Source organism: Danio rerio, chromosome 9 (genome assembly GCF_052040795.2).
Source record: "Danio rerio strain M-AB ecotype USA chromosome 9, GRCz13ab, whole genome shotgun sequence".
NCBI lineage: Eukaryota > Metazoa > Chordata > Actinopteri > Cypriniformes > Danionidae > Danio > Danio rerio.
This window is the reverse complement of record NC_141029.1, coordinates 48,398,032-48,416,263: the sequence shown is the minus strand read 5'-3', so window position 1 is coordinate 48,416,263 and position 18,232 is coordinate 48,398,032. Positions and strand designations below refer to the sequence as shown.

Sequence of the window (18,232 nt, the reverse complement as noted above, 5' to 3'; positions counted from 1 at the left end):
ATGGTCTTAAGCCTCCTTGGTAGAGCAACCAACTCCCATGCGGAAGGTCGCCGGTTCGATACCAGCTCGGAGCGGGTTGGGTGGTGTAGGACCGGCGGGGTTACACTGTGTGTAGTTTTTTTGTAATTGGTAACATATCGGAGACTGTAAGGGTCTGTATGTGTTCATATATTGTGCATATACACAATACTTTATATAATTGCAGATGTTACAGTAGGTGATTTTGCCTTACCATTGATCTGCAGTTATAATCAACTCATGTTCATAGAAAGGTTAGTAATAAACATTTATACAGATGTATTATGTGTATAAAGCATCTGTTTTGTGAGAAGTGCTTCTCATATGATATGTGAACGACCCTTAAAGCTTTACTCGAGTAAAAATGACGTTGACTGAAACTTTCTGTTGTACACCACGCCCACCAAAAGAGTACCATTGGTACCATTTTAGCAGTGGAAACGCAAGCCTGATAAAGGTGACCTGTACCGACCCGTACCGTACTGTGCTGTACCAGTCAGTGGAAACGGGCCAAAAGTGAGCCATATAAATGTGTGCAAACATGAGAAGCATCAGCTGTATGAGTGTAATCAAATGAGGCTTGGAACGTGTGTGTGTGTGTGTGTGGTGCATGGCAGGACTTGTAGTTCATATGGAAACAGGACTGTAGTCCGTGTGAATGTTCTCCAGTGATCTATGAGGGTTAGATCACTGGTGATAGTGACATTAACAACCCAATTAAGCATTTTTTTCCCTACTGAACAAACCATTGTTATACAATGGGTTCTATTTTAATGATCTAAGCGCAAAGTCTAAAGCACAGGGCGCAAAAGCATTTAGGTTGTGTCAGAATTCCCTTTTGCTATTTTAAGGATGAAAAATACAAGTCACGCTGTGGCACATGGTCTAACAGGGTTGAGCTTATTCTCTTAATGAATTATGGGTGTGTTTTGAGCATAACATGCATTAAACCAGAGTCTTCTCACATTAACGTTAAGAGTCTGTTTCATCACACCATAGAGCATTTTCTATTTACATGGCAGACTTTGTAAGTGGAAAAGCTGAACGCTTCAACAACAAGAAAACAGTTCAACAAACCATCTGCAGCACGAGAATAAAGAACAAGCCTTCTCCATTTGGCCTCTTTACTCCATTACTTTCATGGATAAGGAAACGGTGCAACTCACACTGAAGACATCCATTAGCCTACATATTTAATTTTGTTTGTTAAGCACAAAGATTTGTTTCAAAACTATTTCTAAATTCAGTTCTTATTTCCAGCAAATGAAAAAATGAACAATAATAATGAAGTGTGATCAAAAAACTGAGTTAAATCCAAACACACGTCCTATTCTTATGCCCCAAATGGTGATGCATACATCTCCAATACCACACAGGTAAACAAATCTAAACTTGTTTTTATTTAAAAAAAAAAAAAAAAAAATTATATATATATATATATATATATATATATATATATATATATATATATATATATATATATATATATATATATATATAAATATGCATGTAATAAATAATACAGCTAATAGTAATAATAACAATACCTTATACAAAAGCAAATTGTCATGAATTCAACTGAAAAAAGCCTTCTGAGATGATGCACAGAAGCAGTGGTTTTTATAGTTATGTAAAAAAAAAAATTTTTTTTTTGGTAATATTTTAATCCCTTAAAGAGCCCATATTATGGGTTTTTGAAAATTCCCCTCCATGTAGTGTGTAACACAGCTCTAAGTGAAGTGAAGTATCCAGCTAAGGCTTAAATCTGTTAGTGTACAGTGTTTAAAACTGTTGATTCATCTATAAAAGAGTCGACTCCTAGTGCTTCAAACGAGTCGCCTTGATACCGAGTCATTAGGTGTTTCGCCATGACGTACGAATGAAACCAAGTTATTCACGCGCACGCGCAAACCCGGGAGATTTCAAACCTGAGGCCCCGCCCTCTGACATAGAAACCCAGACATACACACACCCACAAACACACACACAAACATGCCGGTCGATTGAAGTCACACTGCAGATGGATATTATCGAGTCTCTACCCAAAGATGAAACGTCAGCATTATAACCAAGCAGTTGGAAACTACTGGAAACTTCTGCAAACTACATGCTACAAAGAATACTTCATCGGCGTTTGTTAAAGGAAGGATCAGTAAAGAGTAACTTACTGATGGACGTCAGGATGGGTTTCTTACTCCATTTCTCAAGTGTAAGTACGTGCGATTAAAGTTGCCTCGTTGACTCTAGCTTGCAAATGTATTTAGTTGTGATTTGTTACTTGTAACCGCGTGTACTGTATGAGGTTAACTCGCTTTATTCTCATATCGTGTGCAAAGCCACGTTTAAAACGCGACGCCTGCTGCTTTGTTTACAGAGCTCCGTGGAGGAGGATTAGTGTGTGTGTCTGTGTGTGCGTGTGTGTGTGCGTGTGCGCGCGCTGTCGTCCGGAGGTGTGTGTGTTTGGGTGTGTGCGCGCCTTGTCATCCGGAACAGGGTTAAGTGCGTGTGTGTGTGCAATATGTGTGTGTGTGTCTGTGAAAAGAGCAGAGTGAGAAGCTAGGAGATCTCCTCAACTGTTTTTGGAGTATTTGCTCAATAAAATAGTCAGTCGTCTGTATTTTCAAATGCATATTCTGTATTTACATTGACCCACTGGCAGCTAAAATCCACGCCTTACACTATCGAGCGTGTATGAACTGTGATTACTTTTATATTGCTGATTAGCTGTTGGACATTTCACTCTCTGACTGAAGGCAGTCGACCAATCGCAACAGACTGTCATTGGTCCAATCAGCGCAGATTAGCTTCGCGCTAAGGAGGGGTTTGGGAACAAATGAATCACTGGACGATTCATACAGGAGTCGCTGGGATAATTAGGTAAAAATAAATGCAGATTATAAGACCATGAAAGTGTTTTTTGACCTTGCATGCATATTAGATTGTTGTTGGAGACCCTTACAACCAAGATATGACCCTATTTCATGTATAATATGGGCTCTTTAATTCTTTTTCATTTGTAAAGATATTTGTGTATTGCTGCATGTCCTGTGTGCATTAAGCAATGTGTACGCGTTTAAGGCGCACAACAAACGGCTCTGGGCTGGACTTTTGGCCTGCTTTCAGCTGGTCTACTCCTTAGTCTATTTTAGTTCATCAAAATAGTAACTCTCCAACAATGCACCTTAACACACTTTTTTTCTAGGCCAAAACACCCATGAGGCCACAAAGGGGCACAAATGGATTTACTATTTTAACAACATGGCGGAAAACGATAAAATTAGGGTTGCGCTGATCTAAAAATAGCAACAAATCATGTCAAACACATCTTGCGCTTTACTGCGCCGGGTGTTTGATTGGGTCTAAGGCAGCGATGGGCAAACTTGATCCTCGAGGGCCGGTGTCCCTGCAGAGTTTTGTTCCAACACTAGTCAAACACAACTGAACAAGCTAATCAGTGTCTTCAAGATCACTAGAATCTATAAGCAGGTTTGTTTGATTAGAGTAGGAGCTAAACTGTGCAGGACACCGGCCCTCCAGAACCGAGTTTGCCCACCCCTGGTCTAAGGACTTGCCTTATCATTCTAACATGCCTAATTAACTTTATTAACCTAGTTAAGCCTTTTAGGCTAAATACTAGTATCTTGAAATGTAAGATATCATGTACTGTCATCATGGCAAAGATAAAAGAAACCAGTTATTAAAAATGAGTTATTAAAACCATTATGTTTAGAAATGTGTTGAATTGAAAAAAGAAATTGGGGGGGAAATAATACAGAGGGGGTAATAATTCAAGAGGCCTATTAATTCTGACTTCAACTGTATAGTTAATACAAATGCTATAAATCACGATGACAGCAGTCTTTATGGTGTCATTTCATAAACAGTATTGAGGTCTTTAAATAGTCTATACAGTAGTACATATGAGACGTCAATAAACCCAAAAGCGTAGACAGGGTTTATTATTATGCAATAAAAGCACACTTTAGTAGTTGTAAATATAGTGTATTCATTCCCTTTGAGAATGAACGAATCAGTAAACATGCTCTGACTTAGATTATACAACTTTAACAACAATTATAGTTTAAGATGATAACTCTTTATTCGTTGACAAGTCCAAATATACACAGATTTTAAATTAAAGTATAATGTTGTACTTTTGACACACTGCAAAAAATTAACATATTTTTAATCAAAACAAATCTTTTTATTAATATTGCAGTTTTTATTTATTTTTATTTTTTAATAGAGTGTTGTGGCACTAAAAGGGTGGCACTGTGGCTTAGTGGTTAGCAATTAAATAGTGCTTAAACTATTTAAGACCTAAATGTTTTCGTTTAGCTATTTAAGACTTATGCTTAAACTAATAAATTTTTTTTACTAGCAATGTCTACAAGAGAATTGCTTAAATTATTTTCCTTAAATTATTAGCCATATAAATAAAAATGGAAATAAAATTAAAATGCATATAAAGGTTATAAAACATTTTAAAATAAGATATATTTTGCATTTTAACATTTTTGTATCTCTTTGTTTGTTTAAATTTGTATGATTTATTACTTTAAATGGTATTTGAACGTGTCTTTGTAATATTTTATTTAATTATTTCATTTAATTTTTTTGCCTTAATAAAATATGTTTATTTTATTTTTTAATTAATTCATATATTTTTTTTCTCCAAAAATGTCCATAATCCCTCCTCTACACTATAAAAGAAAAAAAACTGATAAATATTAGTTTCCCTATATTTTGTGATTTACAGGTGTTTTCTGTGTATTTATGTTGGAGTTGCATTATGAGACATGGTTGATCTCTGCTCTGTTGACTTATGACATTAAAAATTCAACTTTGCAGTTTAATAAAATGACGTTGATTGTCATTTTAGTCATTTGAAACTATATATATATATATATATATATATATATATATATATATATATATATATATATATATATATATATATATATATATATATTATGTTTTTCAAACATAAATAAATGAGGAAAAAGCTAAATCACAATATACAGAAAACCCATTCATTTGCAGATATGTTTTTCAGTGTAGCCCCAGTGTGAAAACCCCGATATTCCCCACATTCACTCATGATGAGTCTCTGTTCTTTGTCCACTAGAGGGCAGAATTACTCTCAGAATTAAGGCAATACTTTAGTTTTTTTCAGCTAGTAGATACATGACTAACAATCAGTCACAGGACAATGAGTCAACAATGACGTTTATGACTACATATCTTGTTGAATCACGTTTCATTGAAGAAAAGGGTTTTGTTATTCTGGTTTCCAAAACATACTCAAGAGTCAGACATAATGAGTTAACATTTTGCTATGACCCCCATTTTCTGTTTCTTACTTCTTTATCAGGTTTTAGCTATTTATTTATTTTTTTAGCAATACAACGTTTTACTGGGTCAATTTGACCGATGTAAGTTGAGGTGACTATAAAATTTTTTTTGATTCAACTAATAAAGAAAAATAATAGGCAGGAAGTACTTTTTACAGGGCAGTATTTACGGGTATGATGATTGGCATTTTGAAGGAAATTTTAAATGAGAAATTTTCAAATATAGAAAAAGAAACCACAATGTTTAATTTTAGCTCATCTATATTTATCATTTTCCTATTTATTTCTATTTTTCTAGATGTTATTCATGTCTTTAAATTTAAAAAATGATTAGTGTTAATAACAAAAGATATGATTAGTTGTATGTATTGTCTGGGTACATGTCTATGACATAATAATCTTGTAGAAGCACAAGTACAAAACATTCCTGCACACTTCTAAGCTGAACCCGAGCTGCTGACTGTGGTAAGACAAAAAAAAGAAAGAAAGAAAGAAAGAAAATTGTACTTGTTCAGACATGCACACATGAATCCTAAATGCCTCCTTTCTTCACACATTTTCAGTTTTGGTATTTTCTAGAAAATGTAAACTCAAAGCTGTCAAAATCTCAAAACGGGACACACAACAGGTTGAAGTCTCTCTGCCTATAAATTCTGAAACAATAATATTAAATGATAAAGGAAGCAATTAATTAATCAGTGAAACTGTCTCAGTGTACTGTATTATTGTTGTGTATTAAAGTACCAGTTCATCATTTTAGTCTATTCTGCAGAAAAGGACACCGCTTAAACTGGTTTTATCTGGTTTAAGGATGGTTGAAGCTTGTCGTTTAGTTTTCTGCTCCAACCAGCAGAGAACTGTCCAGAACCTCCTAAAATCTGTCTGACCAGCTTACAGGTTTAGGCTGGTTTAAGATTATTTATGTTTGTTATTTGCTGTGTGTTTTAAGCTGCTTCACATGACAGAGAAAACAAGGCTTGTTTTTTCTTTGACTAAAAACAACAACATATTATTATAGTTCAGTGATTTTATGAGTAAAACATAAAAACATAAAAAAAAACTTCCAATTGAGTGTAAATCATGATCAAATGAGACATTCTTGCACTGAGGAAAATTGTGTTTGATAAAATGACACACCTGTAACGAAAAAGGCGTGACTGTGAGAGGCCAAATGTTTTATATTAAAATGTGTCCAGTTTGTCATCAGCAATAGTGCATGAAGCAAGATTTATCCTGGACAATAAATCAATGTATATATTATATAACACTTATGTTGCCATATACAAGTTATTGTGTTGAAATTTGGGGAAATCCATATAAATCTAATTTACAATCTGTATGTACAATGCAGAAAAAGTAATTAGACTGAGAGAATATGTGGGGTATTTAGAGCATACAAATCCTTGATTTATTTAAATTAAAGATACTTAAGTTCAATGATTTGGTTGAATTTAAAACAGCACAATTTATGTTTAAAGCTAGGAATAAATTACTTCCTAAAAGCATCCAAAAGTTTTTTGAAGAAAGACAAGGGGGATCTAATATGAGAGAAGAACAAAATAGGAAATTGAAAACAAGAATAGCTTTAAAAAGTTTGTGTATGTCTGTCTATGGTGTGAAATTATGGAACAGACTAGATCAGACTCTCAAACAATGTCAGGATAATAATCAATTTAAAAAGTTGCATATATATATATATATATATATATATATATATATATATATATATATATATATATATATATATATATATATATATATATATATATATAGTATTGAAGGAATATGATGATGAAGGTGATTAAATAAGGATAAAGTGGGAAAGATATGATGAAATTTTATTTAAAGGCTATTTGCAGTACATGTATTTTTTGTGTCTATGTTACAAAATGTAAAGGTACAAATGGAATCAAACATATAATTTGTCAAAGATGCAGAAAGGATAAAATATGTCACATGTAAAAAAAGAGGTAAGTAAAAGAAGAAATAAGTTTAAGTAATAGACAAAAAATTTATGTGGTATGGGGTGGGAAAATAATAAGCTTGTGATTCATCCCGTTCCATTTTCGACCATGTTGGAATGTATTTTTTTGTTATTGATATTTTATGTATGATATTTCTGTTCGAAAATAAATAAATCAAATCAAATCTACGTAAAAATCCTTCACTGAATGCAGCGCTTTGTCACTCCAAAAAGTAAAAGCCTTATCAAGTTGTCCGGGCACAAAATCCTGATTTTTGCAGATAGGTAAACAAATGGAGTGATATTCAATCTTTAATGCCATTTTCACTTGATTTAAAAGTTTTAATAGCATTACGAACAAGAATATTCTTGCATTGAACCATTTTCAATGTTAGAGATTTTGACAGCAAAATTGCAGCTAAAGAACTGTTGTCAACTGAACAAGCCTCAAAATGTAGCCACTTGTTATATGTATCTAACTGATCGGAAGCAAATTGCTTACTCTCATGCCAAAACATCATAGCCCTCATGTTAGCTGCCCAATTGTATTGACGGAATGTGGGTATTGTGCATTGATGATGGGGTGGTGTGGGGTGGTGGAAGACAGTGTTTGAGAAGAGTCACTGAGAACACTCACGCATCTTACAGTTATGTGATGCTTTACTAGACATTATCAGGAAGCTATTCCAGAGTTTAGGATCCATATATGAGAAGGCTCGACCTCCTTTAGTGGACTTTGCTATTCTGGGTACTACCAGAAGCCCTGAGATTTTGAGATCTTAGAGAGGGATGGATTTTCTTAACCTAGTAAGAACTCGGCAGCTGCATTTTGCAAGATTAAGTGACTAAAAGCTTAAAAGTAAAAAAAATGATAATAATTGTTTTATATTGAGCTTTACATGATAATTATTGCACTACTTTTCATCACTATTCTGTAAACTGAGCTTTACATGTGAAAAAACATCTCATGATTAGTTAAATTAAATTCGACAAAGAAAGACGATGTAAGTGGAGAGCCCTTGAGCAAACTCACGCATGCTATAGTTATGCGATGCTTTACCAAACATTATCAGGGAGACTATTCCTGAGTTTAGGAGCCAAATATGAAAAGGCTCGACCTCCTTTAGTAGACTTTGCTATTCTGGATATGAGTTATCTGAATATGAAATTACTTAAGCAAAATGGCATGAAAAATGTCTCAGGTTGACCATGGCTTGATATTACATGTATATAGTATAATGGTGTAATGTCTCAGCTATGTATTTAAAAATGCCGCTTCCTTAGTTTTCATTATCCTGGCTTGTGCATGTGTAACGGAGGCCAGCTAGTAAGTGATTTGTAGGTAAACCACACTCCTCTGACCTCTAAAGGTGCTCTAGTTACAGGAAGAAAGTCGCCGGTTAGATCCCAGCTTGGAGCGGGTTGGGTGGTGTAGGACCGGCGGGGTTACGTTGGTGCTGGATGGGAGTGAGGTTTAGGGGGGTGAGTGTAAAGGAGGCCATCTAGTAAGTGCTGTGAGGTAAACCTAACTCCTCTGACTTCTAAAGGTGCTCTAGTGACAGAAGCCATGGTCTTTAGCCTCCTTGGTTAGCAACCGACTCCCATGCAGAAGGTCGCCGGTTTGATACCAGCTCGGAGTGGGTTGGGTGGTGTAGGACCAGCGTGGCGCTGGTGATTTCTCTGTGAACCAATAGCTTTCAGCTGTGTGTCTAGCTCCACCTTTGGTACTCATTTGTTGTGCTAGGTACACTTTGGAATGAGTACCCAAAAAGTGGTATGGTACAGTTTGCTTTTTCGTACCTTTTGACAGTGGATTCAGACATTAAAGCGTACAAACCTGTACCGTACAGTGCCACTTAGTGGAAACAGGTCATAAGTGACTAAAAGCTTAGCATGATAATTACTTTCATTATAGTATAGCAAAATATTTACTTTTCATACACTATTCATAACTTTTAGAAATCTAAAATGAGCAAATCTACTCCCAAATAACATCCAAGCAGTCATATCTAAAAAAATATGCAGAGTGTTTTCAAACTTAGCTGTCCGAATATGACCTGCTATTTCCAGAATTTGAACATAGTTACTGACAGCAAAACCTCAAAAGCCGTTTCTCATGTTGTGTGAAGAAAGCTTCTTTCAGCTCATTGTTGAAAACACATTTTTGTGCGGGCACTTCTCCAGCTCAGCTTGCTAACTTGCTCACTTGAGACAATATTTGCACTGAGTGGACGTCAGGGAGCAGCAGCAAGCGTGTGAAGTCTTTTTGTGTTGTGGTAACCAGATACATTACAAACCGATATGATGAAAGACTAGAAAGAAAGTATCAGAACATCAGCTTGGCAAGTTTTCCTTCACTGCATCTTCACACAACAAATCAGAGGCTTTGGAGACTTCAGTAGCTTCGGATACTTTAAGGGGACATATTATGCCTCTTGTTGTAAGATGTAAAAACAGTTTCTGGTATCCTCAGAATGTTCCATTGAAGTTTCAGCTTAAAATACACAAAAACAGATGATTTGTTGTCAGAATTGCCTTAAAAGGTAAAAATAAAAAAATAAAAAATGGAAAATGCTACAGTAAAAATCTAACATGGTTAGCAATACGTTTCCCTAAGTTATACAATGACTAACCATAAACTGACGTGTTAGTGTACTAGTACAATGTTATTAATTCAAAACATTGGTCTATTAACACTATAAATAATAAAATACGGTAATTTTATGGTTTGTACTGTATTTTAACAGTACAACACTGGCAACCACATCTGCCGCATTTTATGGATTTTTTTTTACAGTGTACATAATATATCATTGCACCTAAAAACATCAGATGCAGCAATAAGAACACTTGTTTTAAATATGAATTTGAAGCACTATGTGCTGGTATTATCCCAGAAATAGCTGATGCCCTTCCAACTGCAACCCATTACTGGGAAACACCCATACACTCCGATTCACACACATACACTACGGACAATTTAGCATACCCAATTCACCTATAGCGCATGTCTTTGGACTGTGTGGGAAACCAGAGCACCCGGTGGAAACCTACGCCAACATTGGGAGAACATGCAAACTACGAGGCGATAATGTTACCCACTACACCACCGCATTGCCCCAATTACATATTAAATAAATGTGTAAAAAGCATAATAAACAATACAGCACATTCTGTCACAAGAAGATGAAAAGCTTTGTTTGAGATAGGTTCACTGCTGTATGCCGTCGCTGTATTACAGTGACGTGTTTTTGACTGTGAATTTAAAAATGCAGCTTCCTGTGAGGTCGTTTCTCTGGCTTGTTGCACATGCAAGTGACGATTCTCCAATAGCATTAAGAAGCGAGTCTAGCTCCACCCTTTTGGTACCATTCTGTTGTGCTAAAAAGGGTCCTAAAATAGTGGTGCAGTATGCTTTGCTACTTTAGTACTTCTCAAGGCTGATTTATACTTCTGCATCAAGCGCACACATATGCTACGGCGCTGACCCATAGCCCTACACCATCGTGCACCTCTCAAAAAATTTAACTACACATCGCAACGACGCGTAGCGCAAGCTCTGTGATTGGTCGGCTTGGTAGCGCTGACGAGTCTGGGCGGGATTGAGAGCCGCTTGAGCGATGCGAGCCCGTCTGGAGCAATTGTCTACAAGTGTGGAGTGCCGCGAAGGAGCTCTGGATGGAAAGTTTTGTTTTGCGTTTACCTCATAGTTAAAGTTGTTGGTTCCTGCCTCAAAATAAGCGAGTTTGAGCCACTTGTACATCCCGGAAGCGTTCAGAAAGAACAAAACACAGCCGAAGAAACTCGACACAGAGACACATTAACACCTCACTGCCAACTAGCGATTTGCAAGTGTTAATGCAGACCAACAGAGACCGTGCGCAGAAGTATAAATGCACAGCTATGCGCGTTGCATGCGCCGTTGGTTACGTCGGTCACTTGACGCAGAAGTATAAACCAGGCTTTACAGTGAAAACGGACATAAATGTGTACCGTACTGTACTTTACTGAGCTGTACCACTACCAAAAAGGTATTATGGAGCAATTTTACATATTCAATGTAAGGACACTGAAACACACTTCATGAAACTATGACACTGTTCCAGGCCATCCACTAAAGCAATGTCTACACATACCAACTATGTATAAACTGAGTTTTCCCCTTTGTTTTCTGAAATGATCTCTATCCATATGAAAATGCAAAACCACACTATCACATATGTTAAGAGCACGCCGAACCAATAGGTGGTGTTAAAAGTAATGGTGGGCAAATCGAGCTTTATGAAACATTGAAACAGTCGAAGCAAATGTGTCGAAGCTTCAAAACCACTCACCTAGTGGTTATTTTTTTTGTATTGCACTGGAATAGGTTCAGCAAAGAACAGTTGAGCAAATTGAGATATTAAACCCCACATTAAATCAAACCTTCAAGTGATTTAGTAGAGTGGTGAGGGTTCCTGACTACCATGCATGGATAGTGGGTTCGAATCCAGGCTAATACAGCTATTTTGAATGCCTAATATCAGTTTGAAAGGCTGTTCTTGTATTGTTTTGTTTCAACATTGGTCTAACCACCGAATAAACACTTTGTGAATAAATATGTCTTGTTTTGGTCATAGATCAGGCACGGCTGTGGCCAGAAGTTAACAAGAATTATTTATATTATTCATTCAATTTACCATTGTGTTTCATTAACGTCTACCCAAAACCTAAACCCAACCTTCACAGCACTGTAAAAATATTGTTGTTTTAAAGCGTTACAAAAATGGTGCTAAATTGATGGCGTATCCACAGCTGTATTCTATCTAGACTACACCATAAAACAGTAACATGATTAAACTACATAAAAGCATGATTTTAAAGTTTTCAAAAGTCAGGATTCCAACCAAAAAGTTATGTGTAGCACACGTGCACATGCAGTCCACTAGGTCATATGAGACAGAGGATTGTTTTGACCCTGTCAATCAGATTTGCCAGGTCTTAAAATGCTTCTAAACTTTGAATCGCTTTATTCTAGTGACCAGGTGTTTCGAAACACTTTAGTCACGAGACCTGAATGTTTCGGATCATGCTTCGGTGCAGTGTTTCGACTTGCGTTTTGGGATCTCGACACAATGTCAAAACATTAGTTTCACGTCAGCCTTCCCTAGTTAAAAGCCCTTTATACCATGTTCACAGCAAACACAGAATTAAGTATTTGAGTAAGTAAATTGCATACATGCAATGCAAACATGAGAACAAAGGCAGATTACCATTCTGTTGTGCGTATGATGCAGAACGTGTCATGTGTTTGCCACAAATGCAAGTAAAGTCAATTCAAAAGCTTTTTCCACGTTTGTTGTGAACCCAATCATGTTGGGCAATCAGAAACAGCGAGAAACAAAAGGTAAGATATTACAAGGCAAAAAAAAAAATGGTGGCCACATGACCACACACTTACCAGGTTTTGCAAAATTAGAACACTTTTAGAAATTTTTGATTTTAGTCACCTGATACTGTGCTTTTGTGTGGACGAATGGCCAAAACACGTAGGAAAGAATGCGGTTTTTAAAATACCCATGTTCGTGTGAACAGCGCCTAAGCTTCCTTTATCTACTTGCCTCCTTTTCTCTGTAAGTCCACACTCTGGCAATTGCTCAAGGTGGGGATCAAGAGGCAACAACAGGAAATGAACTGCTTTACAAAGCACCTTTTGTTAGCAGAGGCCCTTTATTACTTCTGAACTGAACTCCTGTACAGAGGGGTCAGGAGAGCAGAGGAGTTTGTCGTTGTTTCGTGCAACCCTCTTATATAAAATATATACCCAAAGCTGGACAATTCTCTCAAAAAAAGCTCTACTTGAGGCCAGGCTTTTTGCTTACTAAAACCAATATGTATTATAATGCAAAGTGAATCTTTTGGTTCTATTTTATACCAGGCATTTTGCCGTGTATTTACTGTACATTGAAGATAAGGTGCAATATTTCTCGTGTTCATGTTGTTTTACAAATCATTTTTGCTGAATTCTGGTGGAATCTGGTTAAGGTTAAATTTTATGCAACACAGGCTCATTCTGAAAATGTAGTCCTTGATACATTTCTAGAGATCGCAAAATATATAGCCAAAGCCAAGTATGGCTGAATTTCATCTTTAAAATGAATGCTATGGGGCAGTAACACGTTTTCTTTTCTGATCGCTTACCTCCATGTGGATGGCTTTTCTGCTGTTACCAGTTTGTCCTGTGGCTAGCTGCATACATCAGCGGACTTGTGGCATAGAGCGGAGTTGACTGTCTCGACGGGGATTGAGTCTGACAAAAAATGGTTCCAGAAAGCAGGTTAAAAACAAAACAGCCAAAATATTAAATTAGCAAGTAAATAACATGGTGAGAATGTGGTAAAATCTGAAAATGTGTTAAAAATCAGGCAGCTGTGAGGACTTTTCTTTTTCTGGATTGCTATTAAAAACACTGTCAGTTAGGTTTAGGGAATTGGGTGGCCTAGTCATTCAGTGCTTTTGAAAATTCAAAAAATCAGTTGGGTTTATGGAAGGAGGGAGTTGGGTCAGTCGATCAGTCGACAGTCGACAGAGAATTTAGTGGATTTTTACACGAAAATAGCAAGGACGAATGGCACTTGCCAGATAAATTTGAGATCTCAAAATGTCAGTGGCCTCTGGTGGATTCACAAAAACAAAAACTGACAAAAATGTAGCTCCTGGGATGTATTTGGCACTCTCCAGAAACGTACATAGGGGTAAGTTTTCAGAATGAGCCTGGGTTGAATTTATGCTTTAGGGTAGTTATGGAGAACCCAATCAATTCATCAATAAATGATTAAATAAATGTACATTTAAGACATTTCTGTGCTTCAGTGGTGTATATTTTAGCTAATTTAATTTATTTTATAAATGTATGTTGATCTTGTTATAACAGAAAAGCACTTAAGACCGGTTTAGTAGAATGGGTAGATTTAAGGTTTAAGTGGTAAATGTCAACAGATCAATTAGAGATGTTTAATAGAAATGACTTACAGCTATAATTAAATGCAACTATATTACCATTATGTGCAACATCAAACATTAAGCATTAACGGATGGTAAGTATAATTATCATTATTAAAACAACACAGTGAAATTCATTTACCTTTGAACACTGTTGTGAGATTCACTCAACTTCCAGTTCACATAACACTTAGGGTTTTTTTTTTTTAGTATTATCATTTAGTTACTCTAATTGGATGAAAGCCAGATAAGAGGAGCTTATTGCCTCATAAATGCTGTAATTAATCTGTAAACTGGTTGGTTCATGCCTTAGACGTCACTTAATGGAGACATTCTTTAAATGTCTGTGGAGAAAACGAATGGAAACAGGGTGGATATAGTGGTGAACTACTGTAAATTTACTCTGCTAATTTCAGGTATTGTCACAGTGCAGCAGAGGCATTTGGCAAGGAATGACTCTCTCTGATTCAGACTTAATCTAATACACACCCTGGCTTATAACCGACAACAATCTTTTATCATGCCTGAAAAACTATTTTCATGCTAGCGGCCACATAATGGGGCATAATTGCAATATGTGCATGTGACCGAGTGAAAGGTTAAATTAGCATTACTGACGCTTTTTTCCCAAACAGCTTTCCAAGAATATCTCTGATTCCACTTCAGTATCAGAAGAAAGAAAGAAAGAAAGAAAGAAAGTTTTATTTTACTGGGAACAGTTTACTTATTAAAGAAAAGCTTTTAGTTCATAGTGTTATACAAGGTTTGTAATTTACATATAAATGTATAATGTGGTTAATAGTGCTTATAATTAATTAAAATAAAAAATACAATGGTATAAACCAGTAGTTCTCAAACTCTTTTCATCAAGTACCACCTCGGAAAAAAATTGTCTCTCCGTGTACCACCATAATGAGCAGTATTGAAACGGAGTAGCATAGTAGGCCCAGTAAAGCGGCTCCAGCTCTGTTGATTTCCAAAACAAAGCAGATTAATTCCTACTATTTTATTGTTTTAATTCCTATTTATTTTTGTCTGCCACTTTAAACATCATAAATAGTTTGAATATTAACACTGTATTCAAAAAATAAATAAACAAAAATAACGAAAACAAACTAAAAACGTCAACATTTTAATTAAAATGTGCTTTTAAACGTTAAGAATAATAGGTTACTCTTTTTAAAAGCTAAAAAAAAATAATTATGTACTTAAAAATAGTATTTACATGTAGTAGCCTATTTATCCACACCTGGAAATGTTGCCTGGGCCTCATAAATATAAGCTTTATGTCATCATATTCATATATAAAATCATTTTTGATAGATTTTGAAATATATGTAGCATGTACATATGACATATTTAATTCCTCCACGTACCACTAAAAGGAAGCTCGCGTATCACTAGTGGTACACGTACCACAGTTTGAGAACCACTGGTATAAACAATGTAATTATGCAATATTCGGTCATTCTGAAAACGTAGCCCTATATACATTTCTGGAGATTGCGAATTATGTAGCTAGAAGACCGTATGGCTGCATTTCATCTTTAAATGATTGCTACGGGGCGCTATAACGGCGTTCCTTTTTACACTTGCAAGCTTACCGTTTACCTCAGTGTGGATGGCTTTTCAACTGTGACCAGTTTGTCCAGTGGCTATTTATACTGAATACACTAATTGAAAATAACATTAAAACTGTAAGATTTCAATTTTAATTATAAAAAGCAATTAGAGATTTGTACTGAACAACTAGCTAAAATGAAACCACAAAGATCGTGATGATTTTGTCTGATTTCTTAAAACAAAAAAAGAACTGATCAACATACCAGACAGAAAGGCAAGGCATCATGACTGTACAAATTCACATATTACAGGTACGTTAACTATTGTGTGTGTGAACCAGTCAAACCAGTCGGTTATATTTACTATCTGTGTTGTCTCATTACTTAACATCCAGCTAGATACTTTACGTGGCGCTTTAGTAGCAAACCAGGTCTTCTGAATAAACACTAAATAAGAGACCTGTTTATTAGAGTAAAAACATAGGTACAAGCCTGCAGTTTCTACATGCTCAAACACCATTCAGACAGCTCTTCAATACAGCCTTATTTGATCTGGCCGCTTCTTTGAGTTTTTCCACTCAGACACGGTCAGAGTTGTTTGCTTTTGCTTTAGCTCAGTCAATCAGATAAGATAAGCTTGTGGACACACTTCCTAAAACAACAATCCACTGGCTGTTTAGGCCCGTGGCCGAAGGAGCACCGCGGTCATTTACTGTGTGCTTTGAACCAGCGAACTGAGATGTTGATCGACTCCTTAACCATCCAGTCAACAAACTAATATGCGAGAGTCAGCCTTTTTGTTTGTGAAGGTGTGGAAAATGATCCTGCTTTTAATGTGGAGTAATTATTATTATGTTTGTTTTCACAGGGTTGAGACATTTGTCATTGGACTTATATATTGAGCAGAAATGAAGCCTTCTAAATGTTTGGTAAAGTTTTATCGTTCGGATCATTCGAATGATTCATGTGAACAAACCGGTTCGAAATACAATGGTTTACTGGCGCAAACACCCCTGTTTGGCATCTTCCTTCAAACATATTTTGGTAATAGTAAAACCACCTAAAGATGGTTTGTATCACTTTAGCTGTTGAATTATTAGCCCTTCTGTTAAATTATTTTTCAAAGTATATGTCTATAATTATTATACTTTTTTTTTCTGGAGAAAGTCTTAGGTAGCACTTTACCTGAGGGGATGTTCATTAAACTTGACACCTTTATAATCAAGACTAGACACACCTCATAAATATGTATGATATTTTATGCATCCTTATGACAACTGTCATTAAGTGTCATTAGCTCATTATGTCATTTTAAATGCAAAGCTGGCATTGTGTTGAGATGCCTTTGTCATGACAACTTGACACAAAAAACACATTATATAACCTTTGTTTTTGTATGACCACTTAAAATGATCAAGACAGCTAAATTTATGAATATGATTATCATTAGATGTTTATAGCTATGTCATAAGTTTTTTTTCTGATCACTTTTTTGCAACAGAGCAAACAAAATTTTTCATTACAATTTCTCATTAAAGGTGCTAAAAAAAAATCTGTCAAAAAAATTATAACAGCATCATAAACATACCTGCCAACACTCACGTTTTTCCCGGGAGTCTCCTATATTTCAGACCCATCTCCAGCCACCCTCCTGTTTTATTATTACTCCCGGAAAACTCCCGTAGTTTTATATACCGCTGGCATTTTTTCGGTGTCGTTCTTCCATTAATAAAAACTCCCGTAATTTCACCCCCACAACCGCCCCGTGAGGGTGTGTGTAAACGAAAGAGTCTATGGGTGTTTCACAGTACTTGGTTGCGGCTGGAAGGCCATCTGCTGCATAAGACATATTCTGGAATAGTTGGCGGTTCATTTCACTATGGCAAAATCAGAGACTAAGCCGAAGGAAAGTATAATGAAATTACGTGAAATGAAAGTATATTCGTCTGTTTTTTTTTTTTATATATTTACCACATTTATTCATTTAATGTTCTATTATTTACTATTATTTACTATTTATTTATTATTTATTCTAATATTTATTTAAGTTCCTGAAAAAATTACTCAATGGAGGTAAACCGTAACCATCCTCTTCCGCAAATCTGTTGTTACTGTAAAGTCACTACTGTTAATGTAAAACAAAATGAGACAGCAGGCTTCTTAGGAATCTCCACCTACAAAAACGTTTTGCAACATATAAAATGCAAGGTGATGTAATTGAGAAACAGTTTGTTCAATTCAAATAAGCAGTACCTTGTACAAGAAGTGCTAATTGCATCATTTGGACACACATGATTTCTCTTCCTTGTTTGTTATCTTTCATATTTCTGCAAGATGTAGTGATCAAGCCTATG

The 18,232-nt window shown here is 35.8% G+C and overlaps 2 long non-coding RNA genes across 3 annotated transcripts in view; one reads left to right on the top strand and one right to left on the bottom strand.

The window, feature by feature from the left end:
* Positions 1-18,232, bottom strand: part of LOC110440050 (uncharacterized) — a 66,082-nt gene that overhangs the window by 4,777 nt on the left and 43,073 nt on the right. Inside the window, exons 3-5 of one of the 2 annotated variants that reach the window (XR_015499893.1) lie at positions 13,516-13,624; positions 9,279-9,829; positions 7,195-8,692 (exon numbers count right to left, since the gene is read on the bottom strand). This is a non-coding gene — a long non-coding RNA (uncharacterized LOC110440050). Of the gene's footprint in view, positions 1-7,194; positions 8,693-9,278; positions 9,830-13,515; positions 13,625-18,232 lie in introns of those variants that run through there. The other variant, XR_015499894.1, reaches the window with a different exon arrangement.
* LOC147835406 (uncharacterized) lies at positions 7,471-15,014 on the top strand. Its single transcript, XR_015499901.1, has 2 exons — positions 7,471-8,705; positions 9,295-15,014. It is a non-coding gene; the product is annotated as an uncharacterized LOC147835406 (long non-coding RNA).